Below are 22,709 nucleotides of genomic sequence, written 5' to 3' on the forward strand. Positions count from 1 at the left end.
TCCCAGTCGGGTGTTCCTTTTGTGTCATTACTTCCCAGTTGAAGATAATGCCTTTTCTTTTCTAAGCCTCTGCAAGCTGTCGCTTTGTCTGTGACATTTTGACATTAACATCTTCTAGCCACTTTGGTCCTGAGGATGCTTGGCTGGCTTAACATGTACATGCTGAAGCATGGTCCACGCAGGGCTCTTTGTCTGAGCCTGCCCAAGGTGCCAGCTGCTCTCTGAAGGTTTCCTTGGAGAAAATCCTGCCAAGGCTGCTGGGGCCACCCAGAGCAAAGTGGGACCCACTGCAGACAGCAGGCATCTCAGAGCTCTAGGAGGTATCCTGAGAACAGGCCTGTCTGTGGGGAGCAGGCAGGTCTCTGCAGTGAGCAAAGAACGGATTTCACAATGAAGTCATGGCGTGCAAGAGAAAGCAGCTTGGCCTGTTTGGAACCCAAAGCTGTGTTTGTCTTGAGCCGTCCCAATGTTTATCCCTGCAACAGGGGGACCAAAGCAAGACCAGATACCTGGCTATTCAGTTTCCCTTTTCAATTTTTAATTTGTTTTCCTTGATGCATGCTCAGGAGCTTGGCCTCCACATCTGGGCCTCTATCTCACCTGCCTAATTGTCACAGGTGAGAATCTCGAAGCTGGAACATCATGAATAAGGTCCAGCTGGGGAAAGATTTGCCAAGACAATCTCAGAATATCTATAGGATCTCTCAGATGAGCACATCTGTTATTCACTAAGTGCTTATTTCTCACATGTACCTTACACTGTTCAAGGTACTGAGCATAACGCAGTGAGCAACAGAGCTCCAGAGTATGAATTATTTATATTGATAAACTAGATATAAGGGTGCAGAGCTCAATTTAAGAAATGACAAATGATAATTGCCATTCACTGGTGCTTTTTATAGTCAATGCCTGGAGCCCGATCACCCACATGATAAAAATTCCTTGACCCCTCAGCTCCAGATCTCAGAATAGCCTGTCTTTGCCTCCTCTCTCACCCTGGCACCCGGGCTCAACTGCCCAAAAACAGTAGGACAGGACCGAGCCTTCTCTTGGAGCATGTGGTGGAGGGATTCCACATTAAAGTGAAGGCCAGGCTGTCAAGGTACTGCTTCCTTTAATATTTTCTTAATAAACAGATGTTTATCTTCTGATTATGAACGTAATATATGTTTGCTTTTTTAAAAATTTTGAAACATACTGGAAGAAGCGCTGATAAATTCCACTCTGGGATTTGGAGTTGGCTCCTGCAGAGGGAAATTTGGATATAGTAGTCAGTATCGTCAGGATTTCTCTCAATCATTTGGGTGTCGTTGAGGACTTTGTTCACTGCATCTCATGTTACCCACTTTATGCACAGACTCACGGGATAGTTTTTTTTGCACCAGAGATTGTTGTGGTTTTCCTGGTGAATATCCACTGAACATGCTAAGTCGAGAAAGGGCTCATGTCTCTTGGGGGTGGCTGCTCAGAGCCAAGTTGGTGGCTTATGGAAAATACAGAGCGTCTCAGGTTTGCACTCTGTGTCTTTGCACCCCTCCCCTGACTTGCCTTCGTCATCTGTCCTCTCATTTTCCCTTTGCCCTACTTTTCTTACTCCTATTTGAAATTTACATGTATGCAGTTGTGTGCTCCATACATTTTTGTCAGGTAAATTAAATCCTTTTAAGAATAAGGGGGTTTCTAAATAAAGAGGGCAAGAAACATGTGAAGTCGGGTTTAGTATAGTTTCATTGTACTGTATAGAATCATAAGCCAAAATCAATAGTGATAGTCAAGTTCAGGGTCAGTAAGTTTTTCTGTTAAAAACCAAATAGTAAATATTCTAGGCTTGTAGGCCATGTGGACTCCACTGCTCAACTCTGCCACAGTAGTTTGAAAGCAGCCACTAACAGCCTTGGCGTGACTTTGTTCCAATAAAACTTTCTTTATAGAATGGGGGAAAATATTTGCAAACAATGCATTCAACAAGGGCCTGATGTCCAAATTTCATGAGGAACTTAACAACAAAAATCACAACCTCATTTAAAAGTGGGCAAAAGATATGAATAGTCATTTTTCAAAAGAAGACATACAAATGGCCAACAAGCATATGAAAAAATACTCAACATCACTAATCATCAGAGGAATGCAAATTAAAACCACAATTAGATATCATCTCATACAAGTCACCACGGCTATTATTAAAAAGACACACACACACACACACACACACACACACACACACACACAAAGAAAAGCAGATGTTGGGAGGATATGGAGAAAAGGGATCACTTATACGCTGTTGGTAGAAATGGAAATTAGTATAATCTCTATGAAAAAGAGTACAGAAATTTCTCAAAGAACTAAAAACAGAACTTCCATTTGATCCAGCAATTTTACTAGTTGGTATTTACCCATAGGAAAAGAAATCGTATATAAAAAAGATACCCGAACTTCTATGTTTATCACAACACTACTCAAAATAGCAAAGCTTTGGAATCAACCTAAGGGTCAGTCAATAGATGATTAAATAAAGAAAACATTTATATAAATACATATATATAGACACACACAGACACACAAATATATCACATTATAAATGTGTATATTTACATTTGTACAAACACACATATGCATTCAATAAAATACTCTTTAGCCATAAAAAGGAATAAAATCGTGTCTTTCACAGCAACATGGATGGAACTAGAGGCCATTATCTTAAGTGGAACACCTCAGAGACAAAGTCAAATACCATATGTTCTCACTGATAAGTAGAAGCTAAATAGTGTGTACACTCGGACAGAGAGCGGAATAGTAGTCACTGGAGACTCAGAATGGTGGAAGTGTGGGAGGCTGGGGTAACTGATGAGAAATTAATTAATGGTTGCAATGCACACTATGTGGATGATGGTTACAGTAAAAGCGCAGACTTCACCCCTGTGCAAAATATCCAGGTAACAAAACTGCATTTGTACCCCTTACATTTATATAAGTAAACTGTATTTATAGAAATAGGGGGTAGAAAAAGTGATTGAACAGAAAGAATAAGTTCCAGCATAGGGGAGATTGTAATTAACAGTAATTTATTGTACATATCAAAATAGCTAGACAAGAACTAGAATGTTCCCAGCACAAATATAAATGTTTGAGGTGATGGTTGTCTGTTACCCTGATCTAATCATTATACACGTACCCAAATACCACATGCACCCCCAAAATATGTACACTATTATATGTCAATACAAAAATTTTTTAAAAAAGAAACAGGTGGTGGGCCAGATTTGTTTCACACACCATAGTTTGCTGACTCAGTTTAATTTATCCTCTTGTTTTATACATAAAGAAACTGAAAGGCTGGGGCTGGAGGCAAAGAGATTCTCTGAGGTCGAGTAGCACGGGTTTCACACTCTTTGTAAGGGTGAGTGTTATAGACTCAGTGATATACACACAAAGATAAATACAGGCACATACACATATGGTCACCATCCACATCATCACTTAGTTTCTGCATGTTCATCAGTTCCATGATTGATCTCAGAGCAACTGTCTCCCTAGGGAAACTATGTCCTGTGGCCAAGGACAGCCTCACCTTAACGTGTGAGCGACATCTACACTGCCTGGACTTTACCTCAACCCCCTGACAGTTTCAATGTTTTGTGTGTCTCTTCAAAGACTGGTCTTGCCAAAATAGCTACCAGTTCCTGAGCAAAGCTGGAGAGTTCCTCAGTGTCACTCTTTGTAGTTACTTTCCCCATATTCCTAGAGTATTGCCCCGGGAAGTGTACACGGCCAATTCTATGAACTGAAAGCATATGCTACTTGCTTGAATATGTAGGGGATGATTTATCAATGTAAGAAGCAAGAAAAATACCAGCCTCTCCCTTTATCCCTCTAAATATGTTGTATGTGCAGCATTTTACATTAACATTGTATACATGGCCTGGACCATTTTATCCTTATCTCCGAGGGCCCAAAAGAAAATGTGTCAAATACACCTTTCAAATAGGAATCATCCTATTGGTTTAATAGACTTAAATATATGTACGTTCACTGCTGTGCTGTTTGCATTTGAAATTAGACTGGTTGAACCCGGGGGAGTACACATGGGCACACACATAATCAAATATATCACATTCATTGCATTCACTTCTGTTAGGTGCCCTATGGAGCTTGTGACATTTCCCATCAGTATTCTCTACTTTTCTTTCTCAGTGATGCATGGTGGAAAATTTACACACCCTCCTCTCTGTCTCTCTCTCTCCCCCTCTCATCTATGCCCCAGCTTTTATTATATTCTAGGCAAGTATACATAAAATTCTTATATCATTGGCCAATGCTTTGTGCAGTAGAAAGGCTAGAGGTTTCACAGGACTGTACTTTTAGTAAGAATGCCCCCATAGTGAACGAGTATGTCCTTCTCTCTGCTATTGGGAGTAAGTTGAAGTTTTATTTGCATTGTTTTAACACTCCTAAGGGAGGCCTCTGCTTGAAAGAGCCACAAGATAATTCCTTCTGGAACTTAATAATGGTTCTTTGTTTTATCCTATGGATAGATACAGAATTCACATTATGGGTATCAGTCAAAAAGTCGAAGAAGAGACATTCTCTTTTTATCATTAAACATGAAATTTTGTCTTTATCTAATGAAAGGTACACTAGATTTGCACTAGGTTTGTTATTTGTGACTCAACATCATTTACCCAGATGGGAAAACTTGGGTCAGAGAAGTGATTGAATTGAGCAGTCTCCCCCGACAGGTAGTAAGCTGCCCGTTACTGGAAATGTTCAAAGAGCAAGCAGGATTGCAGTTCGTGGTGCTGTTGCTGACAGTGGGTTAGACTTTATCCTCATTGCTTTAATTAGGTTCCACAGAACACTAGGCCCAGATAAAAATGGTTCCCTGGGAACTTGGACAGACTTCATTTCTCATCCCCCTCTTCGAGATTGCCAATGCATATCAGCATATAAATACTTACAGATGTCCTGCAGTCAGAACTCAGAAAGGCTGTGTTTCGCCCAGCATTTCCCATTTTCATTTCCCTATGGAATCCTTTCCCCGTGCAATACCTGTGGACATCACATAGCACTCACTTTGGGAAACATTTAATCAGCCCAGGGATTAGTTAGTTATAGCCTGTGGGACAGTCTGGCTTGCTGCCTGTTTTGTGTAGTTCAGAGCTGAAGATGGTTTTTACATTTTTATTATTATTTTTTGAGACAGCGTTTCATGCTATTGCTCAGGCTGGAGTGTACTGGTGCAATCTTAGCTCCTGTAGCCTCAAACTCCCGGGCTCAAGTGATCCTTCTGCCTCAGCGTCCCTGAGTAGCTGGGATTACGGGTGCACGCCACCATGACCTGCTATTTTTAAAACAATCTTTTTTACTGATAGGGTTCTGTTCTGTTTCCCAGGCTAGTCTTGAACCTCTGGGCTCAGGCGATCCTCTTACTATGGCTTCCCAAAGTGCTTGGATTACAGATGTGAGCCACTGTACCTGGCCTAAATGGTTATTTTTTAAAAATCAAAATAAGTATATTTTATGACATGTGAAAGCTGTATGAAATTCTGATTTCAGTGTCCATAAACAAAAGTTTCATTGGAATATAGCCATGCTCACTCATTTACGTATCATCTGTGGCTGCTTCCGTAACAAGCTACAAAGGCAGAGTTAAGTAGTATCCGGAGTCCAAAACACCCACTAGACTAAAATAATTACCATCTGTCCCTGCAAAGAAACAATTGCCTCTCCCTGTATGCCTGTCAGTATTCCTGCTTAAGTGGCCTACGGGACTTGCTCCGTAAGTTACCCATGGCACAGGTAATATATAAGATGTAACATCTGTCTGCTTCTCATGGGGACATGTCTACATTCACTTCCCCAAGCTCAACTAAATACTGCATTAGAGATGGAGAGACCAGAGTCAGGTGGGCCCCCAAGTTCCATAGCAGGTACCCAGCTGGGGTGAACATATGGATTTCCACTTGCAATGTCAGGAGAATGTGTCTGAGAATTTTGTAGCAGCATCATTCCATGAATCTCTCCATCCACCTCTCACCTTTTCGGCAGCCCCCACACCCTAGGCCCTGCTGGCAGCTCTGAGTCTAAGCCTTACCCCCAGGAGAACCCCTGATCAGAGCCTGCAGGCCAGGCACCTCGGCTCGCAGCAGCTGATGGTCTGCAGGCCCTGCGCCATGTGCTGGGCTCTCCGGCACACCCTGTAATGAGCAGCTGTTAATTTTACTAGCTGGTGTGTTGGCTCCTCTGCCCTTCCCAGGGCTGCTGTGAAAATGAAGGAGAGTTTCAAAAATCAACCCTCAGCCAGCCCTGGAGCAAAGAAGAGTCTCCTGGCCCAGGAGCAGCCCACTTGATCCTGGCCACTCATCTCTGGCTCCCAGGCCCTGTGGACTCTGATGGCAAGTGCTTATGTGGCTGTTTCCCCTCTCCTCTGAAGTTTCCAGGTGCACATGGGTGCCTGCTTTGTCCTTCCATCTCATTGTCTGTCCGCCTGTCCATCTATGTCCATTCATCCACCTGTGCAATCACCGACACTGATTGGTGTTCTTTAGTATACAGAACTGATCGTACCACAAGCCAGTGGGGGCCTGGTAAGCAAGCAGAGCACTTGCATCCTCTGTGCAGTCAGCAGACAGGCCAGCCTCCCTTTGCTGGTGCTGCCTTGACTTTGTCCTCTCTGTTTCCATCTCTCTGTTGGGGCCTGGGAGTGGGGAGCCCTGCCCCTTTGTCAATGCATCGTGATTGGAACTAGAGTTTCTACTCTTTTTTAACCTCCATCTGGCTCCTTGTGTCTCTTTCTCACTTGATTGGAACCAAAAAGAAGGATAGGTGGAGCCCATAGCAGCCTCCAAACTCCAGCTCCTGCCTTTCCTCTCTCCCTGGGACACCCATCCTTGGGAAGGAGCTGTTGTGTGTGATGCAGCTGGGCAGTTGGGAGCCCCGCCTCTGCAGCCTCCTGACACCCAGATCCATCTGTCTCAGGGGCTTTTACCCTGGGTGAGTTGCTTCAGTGTTTCATACCTCAGTTTCCTCATCTGCAAGATGGGGACAATAATAATCCCTACCTCTTAATGGGTTTTTGCAAGTAAAATGTTTAGAACAGTGCCTCTGACATGGTGCTTGATAAACATGGTTATTACTATTTTTGTTATTGTGTGTGTGAGCCCAGTCACCATGTCATGGAGGAAATGGGCTGCTATGGAGACAGATGGGTCAGGGGGTGGAGAACAAATCCTTTTCTGGGGCAGGAGTAGAACAGCCTGCAAGCCTCACCAAACCCAGATATCCTCCAAGAGTGCTAAGCAGCTCTGGGCAGGGGTATCTGAAAGGCTCTGAATGCCCCAGGCAAGCCCTGGTTTGGGTCCACCATCCAGATGATGTTTGCTTTGTGCACACATTTAATTCAGGCTTGTCTAGGCTGTGTCCTCTTTGCAGCTGGCTCCTGCCAGCCTGACTCACCATTGTCAAATTGGCCAGGAAATTCTCACTTCATATAGCCTCCCTGAGCTGGCTGGGGGCTGGAGAATGGGCGGGGCTCTCCCTGGAACTGTACATTGTGGGCACATGTGTCACAGGAAATACCTTGGCAGGACGACAGATAAGTCTTATGGAAAGAGGGTCAAGTGCACTTACTATGGTCTCCATGTCCACTTCTCCCTGGAGGTGGGGCAAGGCTGACAGGGTAGGGACAGGCTGGTTTCAGAGGGCAGATCCGCCCCAGTATTCAGGGAGGTGTGTTTGATGTCCATTTTGGTAAGTAGTGACCACATGTCCATTGAAAGGAGATGGGAAAGTGTGTGAGGTCACCAGAGGATAAAGACCCAGATTCTACTGCATATGCAGTGCAGCTCCTCTGAGCTGTTCCTCCATCCCTTCATCCATTCCTTCAAACATTCGGGAGCACCTGCTTGGGGTCAGATGCTGCTCAAGGTGCTGGACACATGTGGGTTCATTCAGCAAAATCTGCAAAGTGCAGTCATCCAAAGTGTTGAAGGTAGAAATGTTATGCGTGCATTTTTTAGAATGATTTGAGGTGGCAAGGTTTTTGAAGTAGAGTTTGGTGATAAGTCAGAACCTGTGACCCATCTGTCAGTCCCTTGGACAGACCTGGGAGCTCAACTATTCTAGTCCTGATTGCACACTCTGTGCAGCTCTGCAGCTGAATCCCAGGGGCCTGAGCAAATATGTGAGTAATGGCCTCCCTCCCTCCCTCCCTCTCTCCTTCCCTTCCTTCCTTCCCTCCCTCCCTCCCTCCCTCCCTCCCTCCCTCCCTTCCTTCCTTCCTTCCTTCCTTCTTTCCCTCCCTCCCTCCCTCCCTCCCTCCCTCCCTTCCCCCTCCTCCCTCCCTCCCTTCCTTCCCCCTCCTCCCTCCCTTCCTTGCTTCAATCCCAACCTGTAAAAGCTGATGCTTTCCTTCCCAACCTATAAAAGCTGGTGCTTTCCTTCCTTCCTCCTCTCCCAACTCCCCCATTGCCCTTCCTCCCTCCCTCCTTTCCTTCCTTGTTTTCTTGCTTTATTCCATCCTTCCTTCCCTCCTTCCCAGCCTGTATAAAGCCGGCGCCCTCTGGAGGCATTTCAGGAAATGAAATATCTCTATTTGTGGCTACCGTGTTGGGCTTTTCTTACCCAGCCTTTCCCCCAAGGCCTTCAGAGGGTGCTGATGGTTTAGCAGCCCATTTTTGTCAGAAAAATATCCTTAGAACCTCCATTTCAGCTGCAAGAAAGTTTGTTTAGCAGGGAGACTCAAGAATAGAGACGATGATGATGACAAAGTCATCAGCCTTTGTCGTTGCAGGGTAGCGTATGCTTGGAAAGTCACACTCGGGACCACACGCAAGCTGATGCTTCCAAGTTTAGTTTACGAGGCTATGTTTAGGAGGAGGCAGACTGACTCGTGCCTACGGGCCCCAAACAGCCCAATTTGGTGCACTAGAAGCCTCATTTTTAGACTCTGGGTCCAGAGTGAGGCTTTTTCCAGAAAAGATAAAAAACAACCAAAAAAAAAAAAAATACTTCAGGGAAATGACAGCAACAGAAAGCCATCATTTGCCCTAACATTTTATTGTATAAACGATTCTCTCCTGTTTGAGTAGTGAGGGATCTAGGACATGACAGTGGCTTCTCTGCCTTTCTTCAGGAATTAGGGCACTTGGAAACTCAATTAAATGTACCCAAACCTCTTAAGCACCAGGGCTATCTTTTTGCTCATCCAGTTAATTTTGGTTCATAAAATTGGCCTTGTGCTGACATGATGGAGACAGAGTGAGTGTGGGAAGCCAGAGGCCTCTGTGAGTGGAAGCTTGATTCTCCGTTCACAAGCTCCAAGGACACACATCCTTCCCTGGGTCATCAAAGGGGCCTGTTAAACCTGTTTGTGCCATGTCCCTGGGAAAGCAAACTTTGGGGCCTTCCTTTATTTACCAGAGGTTGCTTAATCCAGAAAGTAGATGGACTAGGCATTGGTTCCCCACTGGCAGGAGCAGCCCAGGATTCAGCAGGTTAATCTGAAGGACTGAGAAACTATCACCTTCCTGTAAGTGTTCCCAGACTTTTAGCAAAGAGGCTGAATTTTGATCTTTTTCCCATTTTTCTTTTTAATCCTCTCTCCTCCCACCTTTTGTTGCTGTTGACTATCCTAAGGGAAACAGAACAGTTCATTGCAAAGGAGAGAGAACGTCAAGACCCCTTTCTTATACCACCTTCCCTCAAATGCAGCCTTTGCTTACACTTAAAAGAGCTTGAAACAGAGGCTGAATCAAAAAAAGGTGGCATTTCAGGAGACAGAGGCTGTTAGCTCCCTGGTTGCTGCAGCAGCCTGTTGGGTTTTTTGGCCTCTGAGCCCCAACTTGCCCAGGAAGGCGTGGGTTTTGGAAGTGTACTGGGAGAGGTCCAGAACATTCTTTTTGTTCCTAGAGCAAGGGCCTGGTTGTGTCTGCTTTGGTTGGAGAGTCTGTCCAGAGCTAATTATATCAGCAGGTACTCATAGAGCCCTCTGCCTGGTGTCACGCCTCAGGGGTGGAAAATAACTTCCTGCAAAGGAGAGGCATTGTTCTCAGGAGCTGTTTAATCCCAGAGGCACCTGCAGGGGCTCGGGGAAAGCTGCTATAAGATTATTGTTTCCCTCTGAATCATGAGGTAGTCAACTTGGTTTCTTGGCCACCTGAGATCTGTCCAGGAAAAAGCTAAGATCATCAGAAAGAGAGAAACAGTTTACTCACCTTGGTCTCTGCTGTGTGTGTCTCTGGCCCTTGAGGATTCATGACAGTGTTTGAGATCAGTTCTGGATATGGGAGTAAGAGAAGCAAGTCACTTACTTTTATCTAAGGAGCCTCAATCAGCAGAAACCTGGATTCTAACCCTGGCTCTGCCATCACCTTTCTGGTTGACCTTGGACACGTCAGTGCCCTCTCCAAGGCCTCAGCATCTCCGTGGATAAGAGAGGGGGCCGTATTAGCTTTTCAGTAGTTTGTTCCCTTGCAGCCCAAAATGTCTCTAGGTTTTCTTATTTCCTTCACTGTCCTTTATCAGCGAAGGCCACAGGGTTAGCCTGATATCTACCGTGCACTTGGCCCTGTGTTAGGCACTAGGGGAACTGCAGAAGGAGGGAGAATGCACTTCTCTTAGCTGCCAGAGTGACTAGAGTCAAGCAGAGTTAATCAAGGAGTGTCCCTGCATGGCCTTCCCCTGGTTTTGCCTCCATTTAAAGTAAAATCTCAAACTGTTTTCCTGGCTCACAAGGCCCCATGAGATACAGCTCCTGCTTCTGACTCACCTCCAGTGATTCTTTTCCTTCTTCGCTCCTTTCTAGAGAAGAGGCTAAGCCTGTAGGTAGAAGTATCTGGATGGGCCTGAGGTGCTGGTGGTGGGGGCTTAGGTGGGGAGGGGTGGTGAAGGGTGCTGAGGGAGGAGAGGCCATATCCCAAAGGGCCAGCTCCATGAGAAGGAGTTGGCTTCATTGTTTTTTATGGCTGAGTAGTATTCTTTTTTAAATATTTATTTATTATACTTTAAGTTCTGACGTACATATGCAGATCATGCAAATTTGTTACAAAGGTATACCCGTGCCATGGTGGTAGTTTGCTGCATCCGTCGCCCCGTCATCTACATTAGGTATTTATCCTAATGCTATCCTTCCCAATCTCCCCACCCCCTGCTATTCCTCCCCTAGGCCCCTACTCCCCAGGCCCCAATATGTGATGTTCCCCTCCCTGTGTCTGTGTGTTCTCATTGTTCAACAACCACTTATGAGTGAGAATGTGTGGTGTTTGGTTTTTTGTTCCTGTGTCAGTGTCCCTGCAAAGGACATGAACTCATCCTTTTTTACGGCTGCATAATATTCCATAGTGTATATGTGCAACATTTTCTTTATCTGGTCTATCACTAATGGGCATTTGGGTTGGTTCCAACTCTTTGCTATTGTGAACAGTGCTGCAATAAACATATGTGTGCATGTGGAATTACTGGGTAAAATGGTATTTCTATTTCTAGATCCTCGAGGAATTGGGAGTTGGCTTCATTTGAATCATTTCAGCCATGGAGCTCTTTTTTGGAGACCTCCCCAATTGGAAGCCTCTAAGGGGATCTTGTTCCTACTTGGAATCAAATGTGGTAACCCCACTAGCCCCAAATTTGACTGGAAGAAGCTTCTTTCCAATTGAGCATCCTCTGCTTGAGGAGCTCATGGGTGAGATAACAGCCTCTATCCTTTGCTATTTATATTGCTTTTGACTGAACTGCTACAAGTCATGGTGGCCCTGAAAGCCCATTCCTTCTCCAGAGGCAGAAGCGCCTCCATCTCTATGCACCTGCAAACGATAAAAGTCATGCTTATTTAAGATAATGACTTCCAGAGGCACCCAGGATGTGGGGGGAGGATGAAGGAAACATTACTGTGGCAAAAGTCACTTTTTATTTCTGGAGCAATGTAGCAGACTTTGGGTGCTGGCAGGAGTTGCCAGGCTAACCCCCAAATTTACAGCAAGGGTGTTAAACACTGTGACTGATCAGTGCAGTTGCCATTGCAGAAATTCCCCAAATGAAAATTCATTGTAGGTTAACTTTTAGCTGAACTTGAAAAAACAGGGGCAACAGACTCGATTTCAAGTGTTTCCAATTTCATTAACATGATTTAAGCAGAGAGTCTCCATTGCCTCCCTAGATGCTAAATTGGAAAACATGGCTCTTCCTCTGCCATTGAGTCTGGTTTGCAAACCAGTGGGTTTATCTGGTTGTTTTCCCCAGAGCTGGAGCACTGCAGTCGTTTCCATAGCACTCTGGCCCAGAGGGAGTTGTGTGTTGGGGGGCTCAGTGTTGTCTTACAGAACAAACCTTGTAAAGGTGATTCGGCAAGCCACCCTGCGAGCGCCTAGAGATACAATTCCTCTTCCCTGGCCTGAGATGGGGAGATCTAGATAGATAGAACAGAAATAAATAACCAGTTTCTCTTTCATTTAACTCTCAGAAACAGCCTCTAATGCTAATTATTTCTGCTGTAGATTTTGTCAGGCTTTGAATCCCAATCCTTTTGCCATAGGTGGTATATTTTAGAGATGCAAAATGATATGGAAAATCAATCCACTTTCCTGAAAGATAATTTTATGTACATTAAACAGACACATTAAGCCATTTACAAGAGTGCTGTTTGTTCTCAGGGATCTGGAGGAAATCTGAATTTCTAATTCTGGGCTCTTTAATAATTTTCAAAAGAACTGAGGCTCATGATTAAATGTCTTTGAACTTCCCCAGGCTGTCTTCTATCCCATGATCGCAAAGCATTTGAAAAGGAATAGAATTTTTTACCTTGATGCAATCCTTAGGAGAGTAGAGGAAACACCAGGCCCACCAGAGGCTTTGTGGCAGAATGGGGGAACTTAAGGTAAAGAGGCTAAGGAAAGTGCACAAGGTCACTTTCAGAGCTTCAGACATGAAGCTGAGTGAAGTGCCTTCATAACACTTTTTATTTCACAGCCTTGGCTGCAAGACTTGGAGGGCCATGTACTAGTGTGACCCTGAGCCAGTGACAGAAGACACATAGTACTTACCGTGTAGGGTTATTATGCAGATTACATGACCTAATATTTATAAAGTGCTTAGAACAGTAGCTGGGACAGACTAAGTATTATATAGATGGTTAATCTATAGGCCAAAGAGAAAAGAAAACCAAGGAAGGACTTAGTTAAGGATGTCTATAATGAGATTACACATGACATGCCACTTTTTCTGGCTCTAGTGTTTAAGGATTATAAGATATCAAGTCTAGCAAAGGTGAACTTTCATCATCTTTTGTCAACTTTCATCTCCTGGGTTCATTCTGATTGATCAGTAGTGGCTACAGAGAACATTTTGCCAACGATTCAAGGCTCAGCAGCAAAGAGTCATCATGACTCTGCTCTAAAGGAATTCCAGGGACCAGGTGTGGTGGATCATGCTTATAATCCCAGCACTTTGGGAGGCTGAAGCAGGTGGATCAGTTGAGGTCAGGAGTTCGAGACCAGCCTGGCCAATATCGTAAAACCCTCTCTCTACTCAAAATACAAAAATTAGCTGGGCATGCTGGTGGGCAACTGTAGTCCCAGCTACTTGGGAGGCTGAGGCAGAAGAATTGCTTGAACCTGGGAGTCAGAGGTTGCAGTGAGCCGAGATCATGCTGCTGCACTCCAACCTGGGTGATAGAGTAAGATTCCATTGAAAAAAAAAAAAAGAATTCTGTTATTGATTAATGATATCTGCCATGAGTGCCAGCTTGGAGGGTGGTGGTGCCAGTGTAATTTGTGCCTTAGCTACCTGTTCTAGGTCATATTCCCTGAAGTTTACATTATGTGTAAGCAAAGTGGGGCTTGCTTATGGTCATTTGGTCAGTTTCAGGCATCATATGTCCTGACCCTGCCTAGTATTTGATACCCCAGCTTCATAGGTTAGACCTCAGAGAAACAGAAAATTTGCCAGATTCCTATATTAGCCTTTTCTTTTCTTTCTTTTTTCATATCACAGCCTGACTTCAGATTTTTCCATCTGGAGACTTTCTTTAGTGTTTGGAGAAGCAGAGGGGGTGGATTTCAGAGCCACAGTAATTCTACAGACAAACAGAAATGCAAGCACAATTTTCCTGTTTGTTATGTCCACTCTCAAAATTCTCTTTGCATGAAGCACACACTGATCACAGCCCTCCCACTGCAAAGCCTTCCCCTCAGCCCACTCCCGGGTTCCTTCTCCCAATCTCTGCAGATGCCTTTCCCTGTGCCCCACTCCCCCGGCACCGTAAAAAGCTTTTGATGGGGGTTGATGCGTCATCATTTCCTTCCATCATAGCCTCACCTCCTATTTCTTCCTGTTTCTCCCTTAATATTCTTTCTCTTAGCTATTCATGCTCACATCTTAATGGCTATGCTTACAGAGATAAATACATTTTGCCTCTGACCAAAAGCAGTTTCTGCCCTGACTCAAATTTAAAAGTCTGCCAGAATTGCAGGGGGGAGCAGAGGCAGAGTCCTCAGTGCCATAAAAGTTTTCTAAGAATTTATCTTCTCCATCAAGATGAAAATGGGATTTAAAGGCTTCAAATAGGAAAGATATATAACAAGGAAAACTCCAGCCTTTGTCATAGCAAAGTTCTGTTTACTAGTTTTATGAGTCTACCTGTTGTGCTCGCACCCTGGCATCAATTTCATTGTGGCATCAGACAGATCCTTCTCTGGGAATTTACGCAAAACTAAGACTGGATAGAGAATTTCAGGCAATTGGTAGAGCTTGGAAGAAGGCTGACAAGTCATATTCTTGGGCTGTAATTCATTCTCAAATTCCTCATTCGTTCCTCAATTCTTGCTCCTCCCCTTCCAGCATAATGGGAATTGAAGTAGAAAGCACCATCAACTGTAAGTCCTAGGCTGTGATTTATAGGGCATTATAACAAACAGGACTGTGATTCGATATACTTGGCTATCTTTCGCATTTGAGGTGGCTAGGAGTCTTTGTCAGGATTGGATATCGCCCCCTCGGCTTCAGTAATTGGTTGCATGCAACAGGAAAAGGCTCAGCTCATGTTTCCAGCTGCTCAAGATGGCCCCATGTTTCCTTTGAGGAAATCAGTGCTATAGAGCACCCATGTGCCACTCTGGGTGGCCAGGAAAGTGCCCAGCAAGTACTCCCTGGAAATTGTTTCTGATATGAATGGGTTGGTGGGAAACTCAGAGAGACATATTACATCCTGGTAGGAGGCATGTCCTGTGGATTTGCCCTTGATGTTTCTTTTCCCATTGTCCTGACTTAAGCCCTATGACCCTTCTTTCCTTCATTATAGCAGCTACATGTCACTCTCCTCATTTGTCCCATCTCCCTGCTTCAGTCCATCTTGCCTACTGTTGACATAAGTTTTCCCCAAAGCCAGCTTTGTTTGGGTTTCCCCATGGCTCAGAGACCTCTAGTAGCTTTCCAAAGTCTAAAGCCCAAAGGCTTCATGCAAATGATCAGGGCTCCCATCCTCTTTCCAATCTGTCCTTCGTCAGCTCTCCTCCATGTACTCCATGTGTTCAAATCCTACCTCATCTTTAAGATGCAGTGCATGCTTGTCCCTCCTCTGAAATCCACCAGTCTTGTACACTGTTCACATAGACTTGTGCATGTGACTTATCCACTCTAAAGCCAATGTGGCTGAATCATTAAGAGCACAGGCTATAGAGCCAGATTGGCTGGGTTTGACCTTTGTTCTGCCGAGTACTAGTGTGACCCTGAGCCAGCGACAGAAGACACATAGTACTTACGTTGTAGGGTTATTATGCAGATTACATGACCTAATACTTATAAAGTGCTTAGAACAGTAGCCGGGACAGACTAAGTATTATATAGATGGTTAATCAAACATAGTAAACTGTAAGTACATTGGGAGTCAGAAACATGTATTTTAATTTTATAATCCCCTTTGTCTTGTGCTTGGCTGAAATAACCCTGAACTAGATTGCTGTGAAAATGAAATTTGAAGAGAGAGAGAGAAATAAAATACATGTGAAAGCGTATTGTCATATCTTTATTCGACTGATCTTATTAAGTATCTGGAGGCGCCAGGCTCTCTGTTCAGTCAGCAATTGTTGATTAAAATGGAATGAGATGTAAGTCATGTCTAAACATGTTGAATACGACTGTGTAGAAGACAAGCGGCAAACGTTATTCTGCTCTCGTCCTCATGCTACAGATGAGAAAACCAAGGCTCAGAGAGTTTTTAATAACTTAGGTGAGATCACACATGTAATAAGCATCTGAGCTGGGATTTAAATCTGGGTTCTCATGACTCGATGACCCAGGCTCTTTCCATGTAACCATACTGCTTCTCATTCAAGAATAAGTGAAGGAATGAATGAGCATAGTAAAGAATGAATGGGAAGATCTCAAACATGCATGGCTCCAGAAAGAGAGCAAACCAGAGGCTTGCCATAGAAGGTAAGTTGTAAGTCAGCTTGGGCAGGTAGCAAAACCCTGAAGCCATAGCCATTTGCCCAGTCAAGCATTTACTATGATGGTGAGGTGGGGCAGTTTCATTGCCTCCCTTTTGGGGACCATCTTACTACTCCTAGTGTCATACCTCAGTGCTCTCCAGTTATTTCCCTCTGTGACATGGGTGGCTTTATTTTCTTCTCCTTTGGGTATTACCCAGGACAAATAGTGAATGTGACAGTGGATGGTAAAGGTATGTCATCATTCCCTCTTTGATCTGCTTTCATCATAATGGGCCTATTTGGAAGGTTTTCGTAGGTACGGAACAATGCCTCTCTACTGGGCTTTGTCAGCCCAGGCACCAGGGAAAAAGTCTGAAGTGAGGCTAGCTGGTTTCCATGGCAACTGTGGCTTGCCTCAGCCCTGCACTCATGCTGCCCTCTTTCCAAGTAGGAATGTGTTTATTTATTATTGGCCCAACCTAGGAGTGCCTGTGTGGCTACGTAGGTATTGCCCTTATCTCTGCCATTAAGGTCATGTTATCAGTTGGGAGATGGAACCACAGCTGGGTGGTGAAGGCACGATATTTGCTTCACCGGGAAAAGCTCTCATTTAGGCTCCACATCTTGTGTTGTCCATCAGCATGATGACAGTGATCTCCAGGGGGTTAGAGAGGCTGATCTAGAACCATTAGAGTCAGACACCATCTAGTGTCCTGCAGTGAATCACAAGCTGCCCCAGAGAGCTGATAGTGACGCACAGATCTTTCATAAACATACAGCATGCTGCTATCTCCTGAGGGTGCCCACGAACTGGCTGAGCATGCACAAACCTGAGAAACTCTAAACCTGGCCCATCCAACACTGGTGGTTGGTCAGTGAGTATCTGAAATATGACTTGAGATGTGCTGTAAAGCTGAGTGTGGTAGTGTGCACCTGTAGTCTCAACTATTTTGGAGGCTAAGGCAGGAGAACTACTTGAAGTCAGGAGTTCAAGGACCGTGCCGTGAGCTATGATCATGCCGCTGCACTCCAGAGAGACCCTGTCTCTAAAAAAAAAAAAAAATGCTGTAAGTAAAAATTTAGTCCAAAGAAAAGACTGTAAAATACCTTATTTATAATTTTTATATTGTTACTTCTTGATAATATTTTGGATAGATTAAAGAAACTCCATTATAAAAATTAATTTCAGTTTTCTTTTTACTTTTAAAAAATGTTCCTCCTAGATGGTTAATGATGATGGCTGTGCAGCAATGTGAATGTACTTAATTCCACTTAACAGTTATTTAAATGGTCAGTTTTACCATATGTATATTTTACCACACTAAAAAGAAAGCAAAAAAGCAAAAAAGTGTCCAGAAGATAAGGAATCATCTCTCTAGGCCACTTTCTCAGGACTCATAGGTTGGTCCTAAACCAATTGTTGGCATAAGAATGAGAGCACCAGGGCTGGCTCAGACTAACTGAGGTCTGCCCAGGAGTGGGGCCAGGGTCGGTTTTGGTGAGGTACTTGCACCCCTGAACAAAATTAGGGTTCTCTGAACAAGGGAGGGGAATGGAACTGACTGTTAGGTGGCAATCAACACTGTAATCTTAAAGAAAAATGTACACAAAAATTAATGTATGGGAGTTACAGGTGAGAGCAATCTGAAGACTTCCTTCCTCCACTTGAAATATCTCTATCTCTATCTGATCTCTATCTCTATCTCTGTCTCTGTCTCTATATATCTCTATATCTATACTGAGATGGAGTTTTGGTCTTGTTGCCCAGGCTGGAGTGCAATGGTGCCATCTCATCTCACTGCAACCTCTCCCTTCACATGCTCACCACAGCTCCTCTGCCTTCTGGGTTTAACTGATTCTGCTGCCTCAGCCTCCTGAGTAGCTGGGATTACAGAAACCTGCCACCACGCCTGGCTAATTTTTGTATTTTTAGTAGAGACGGGATTTCACCATGTTGGCCAGGCTGGTCTTGAACTCCTGGCCTCAGGTGATTCACCCGCCTCAGTCTCCCAAAGTGCTGAGATTACAGGTATGAGCCAGTATGTCCCACTCCACTTGGAATATTATTTGTCTTTAAATTTGCAGAGTTGTTAATAAAATAAGTGTCAAATGTGCCTTCTAGAAAATTTAGAATGACCTACGTGACCTGTCTTATATTTCGTTTGGACAGTGATGCTCTGTAGCATCAGTGGTTAAACACCTGTGACCTTGGGCAAACTGCTTCACTGCATCTCACTTGCTTCACCTGTAAAATGGGAATAATGATAACACCTGCTTCATATACTTGTTTGTTAATACATGTAAAGCACTTAGAATGTGTCTACACATAGTAGGAGCTGAAGAAGGATCACCTCTTATTAGGGACTGGAGGGGGGCCAGTGGCTGCTGCTGGAGCCTTCAGAACCTCCCTTCACATGCTCACCACAGCTCCTCCAGCAGGCAGAAGGCTGACTCTGTGTTGCAGAGAAATTACCCCAAAGGGAGCTTTTCATCAGAGGTGGCTAATAAGTGCCTGATGGATGCTTTTACCTCCCTGGATGGTCCCAAGATGACTTTTCCTAGATGAAGAGCCTCCTCCTGAGACTTCTTATAGCTCAGTAGAAAATAAAGAGAGGGAACAAAAAATCCACAAAGAAGAAACTCTTTGTTGGGTGCCACCTCTCAGGGCCAGTCTGATTTAATTGACCTCAAGCCTGCTATGAGTACTCATGTGGCTAAGATAAGTGGCATTGGAAGCCAGGTTGCCCAGCGTCCTTGCTCTCAGAGTCCCAGTTTATGACCCTTTTAGGGGTTAGTGCCTATCAAGAGGGTGTTTTGAGACTATCTGTGGGAAAGAAGGGCTTGGATTTAAAATTGATTCTAAATTAACAATCCAAAAAAAATAAAACAACAAGGGAATTTATGGTTGCTCTCACAATTTGGACCAGCAACACACACGGAGGCATTGCTGAGAACCCCAACGAATGTAGGGGTTTAAAAAGATGGCATTGAAACCTAGACCACAATCACTGGCTTCCAACAGGCTCCCGTGTTGCTATTTAATGTGTAGAGGAAGAGAATTTGCTATCTATTGCATAGAGAAAGAGAATTTTCACGCCAGAAGGTACCATAGAGAGACCTTGTATTTCCACCTTACACTGCCGAGAAGGAAACCGACGCTTGGAGGGAGCCTGTAATGTGTCCGTGTTTACAATGCAAGTTAGTGTCAAGTGTCCCATTTTTTGGAAGGAATTTTACTTACATGCATATTTTCCATTATGTTTATAAACTTCCCCCTATTTTAAATTATTCCCATTCCCTACCACTTGTATATCTTTAATTTTTTCTTTATAAACCTTATAATTCTCTAACATACTCTACTTACTTTGTTTATTTTAATTATCATTTATCTTTCCCTGTCTTCACTAAAATCCAAACTAGCTCCATAAAAGCAGGTTTTGGTTTTTGTTCTTTGTCTGGGTCACTCCTGTATGGTTGGCATCTATTTCCTGGAACACAGTAGGGGCTAAAGGAGTGAATCTGTTGAATGAATGGAGAGAGCCTGAATGGGTCTCATAGATCCATCTTAGTAGAATTCAGTTCTCCTTTGGTCATCTAATTCAGAGAACCTTGGGGAGAAGTAGAAAAGCCATTTCCACTCCAAATGGGAATCTAAGGTCGGAAAAGCACAGGGTTGCCCAGGGCTAAGCTATAAATATTGGCATTCTGAAAAAGAGGTCATAAGTTTGGAGCCTTTGTGTTTTCTCTCTCTTTTTTTTCTTTTTGGCTGGCATAACAAAATATGTGCTTTCTCTTTTGAAATGGAAAAGTCATTTCATTTCACCACATCCGCTAGGGTGCATGAAGTAAATAGGAGACAGGGTGGATGCCTGGGGCATCATTCCTTCAAAAGGGACAACAGCTTTCATGAGGGTTCTACCAGGTTAAGGAGAGAGGAGTAGGTTTTCCAGGTGAAGGGATGGCAGAAGCAAGGCTGGGAAGGCAGGCATGATCATTCATCTGAGCTCCTACTATGTGCTGGGCTCAGAACTAGATGTGGATCTACAGCTTATTTATGGGAGACAATGAGGGAGAAAAGGATTAGCATTTTCTGCTTGTTTCCTGAAATGTGCCTTAATTCCTTCCTAAGGGAGGCTGAGCAAAAAAGTAATATAAGAGAAAGTTTCTTCAAAGGAGCCCAGCTAGGGGCTGTAGATGAAAGGATTCCTTTGTGAATAAAATGAAGGAAGGAAACTGAAGTGACTCAGTGGCTGAACCACTGGCTGAATGAAGACCTGAAATAGGAGAAATCCTTCTCAAAATTAAAGGCATAGGCTGGACTTCCTAAAGAAGACTAATGGGGAGGGAGGCCCCCTGAGCTGGAGGGCTCAGTAGAAACCTAAAGACAGGAATGAGATGTAGCTGTCAAGTCTTTGGCAGAAATTGAAGAACGTTCTTTATGTCGATACCCACCATATGAAGAGGGTGTCAGTGAGTATGATGCCCTCAAACAAATATGAAAGAACTTTCAGACAACAACATAAAATTTCCAAAATATTTTGTTTAAACTGTTCACACACTTTTATTCTTTTTTCCCCCTCTGAGAATAATGGTTTACAACCTCAGCTAATAATGAATGCTAATGTATGTTAAGGGTTTATTAATGCCACCTATAATACCAGGTGCGTTTTCTATATCACCTCCTGAATCCTCACATCCCTCCTATGAGAGTAGGTACCACATTCATCCCCATTCAGTGGAGCCCACGGGGAGGAAACTGATGTGGGAGGCTGGCTCACCTCCCTTAGTGCTGGCAGTCTGTTGGAGGTGCTGACCCAAGTGGACACCAAATGTTTTATGTTGAAAAATAACACAGTGAACCATTATGGGGCAGGGATGGGAAGCTGCTAGCCTACAGCTGGATATAGTCTTGATGTGATTTTATGTCATTAAGGAAACAACTACTAAGAGTACATACCCTTTACTCCTGGAGTCATAAATCTGTAATCTAGTTTTTAAAATCTGATAAGCTTCTAAAATTACAGGTTCCTTTATGAAAGTTTCTCTTTATTTCTCATTTTATTATTGTTATTGTTGTTTGATTGTTTTCTTTTCTGCCTACCTATGTCTGATTTTCTCTTTACAACTGCATCCTAGATGCCCTCCCTTAGTCTCTTCTGCTCCTCTTCTGTCACTCTTGCTTTCTGCTCCTCTATATTTATCTGTTGTTTTTTTTTTCTGTACTTTTCCCTCTTCTGTCTGTACCTATTAGTATCCCTTAAATGCCCATGAAAAGTAATTCAAGCGAGTTCTTATTTCTTCTGGGGTGGAAGATAGTGTTACACTTTAATTTAAAAATGGTTGATGATTTAATAATATTTCTATCCTTAAAAGATAATTACATTGCATTTTTACTTTATTTGTATTAGAAAAATATTCTGATTCTCCATTAAGTTGTCCTTGATGGAGTGGGAAAAAGGCTTAGAATTCCATCAAGGAGGTGTGTCAGGAAGTTGCCATTTGGTCTGTTTTCTTTCCTGTTTATTCATTACTCATTTAATACAGAAATCATTAAACATGCACTGTTTTCTATGGTGCCAAACATCAAATGAAATACATGGTAATGCTTGTGAACCAAGAACTTCTGAACAGAAACCAGGCAATTACTAACGGCATCAAAACGTCTCATCTTGAGTTTGTAATTGAACAGTGAAAATGAATGTGTAAGGGCTGTGGAATGAGAGTTTTAATTTGAATCAGAGGATGGGGCGAAGGGCAGTCATTCACAGTATTACACAAGTCATCTTACAACGAATGATAGTTCTGTCTTGAAATTCCACCCTTCCAACCATAAATTCGTTGGTTTAGAGTGATGATAATCCTGCTTTATGTTTGCATACAGTGCTTTATACTTGTCAAGATGCTCCGCCTTTTGCTATCTTATTTGGCATCTAAACATCCTAATTACCCTGAAAGTAATGAAACCTGGAGCTGAGAGCTCTCTATACAGTGAGAAGGCTTAGGATCAGAGAGCTTATGTCATTTGCCTTGACTACAGCAAGTTGCTCTTGGCTGTAGACCCAATGCAGACCCCACCCAAACCAGAGCCCCATCCAAAACAGGGCTTTTTTCCTGAATGCATATGGTGAGAGAGAGACAGTCCACTATCCATTGTGTTGAAGGTGGAAAATGCAGAACATGGCAGAGTGAGCTAACGGGCTTGGTGGCCCTCATCCCAGCAAGAGACGGATTTTCCTTCCTCTCCCTGAAGGGTTAAAAAGACAAAAGAAAATATCTGAAACTTTTTCTGGC

General features: G+C 43.6%; 1 protein-coding gene across 49 annotated transcripts in view; it reads left to right on the plus strand.

Annotated features, from left to right (window-relative positions):
* Positions 1-22,709, plus strand: part of KCNMA1 (potassium calcium-activated channel subfamily M alpha 1) — a 767,226-nt gene that overhangs the window by 237,227 nt on the left and 507,290 nt on the right. The window lies entirely within an intron of this gene.

Source organism: Callithrix jacchus, chromosome 12 (assembly GCF_049354715.1).
Source record: "Callithrix jacchus isolate 240 chromosome 12, calJac240_pri, whole genome shotgun sequence".
Lineage (NCBI taxonomy): Eukaryota > Metazoa > Chordata > Mammalia > Primates > Cebidae > Callithrix > Callithrix jacchus.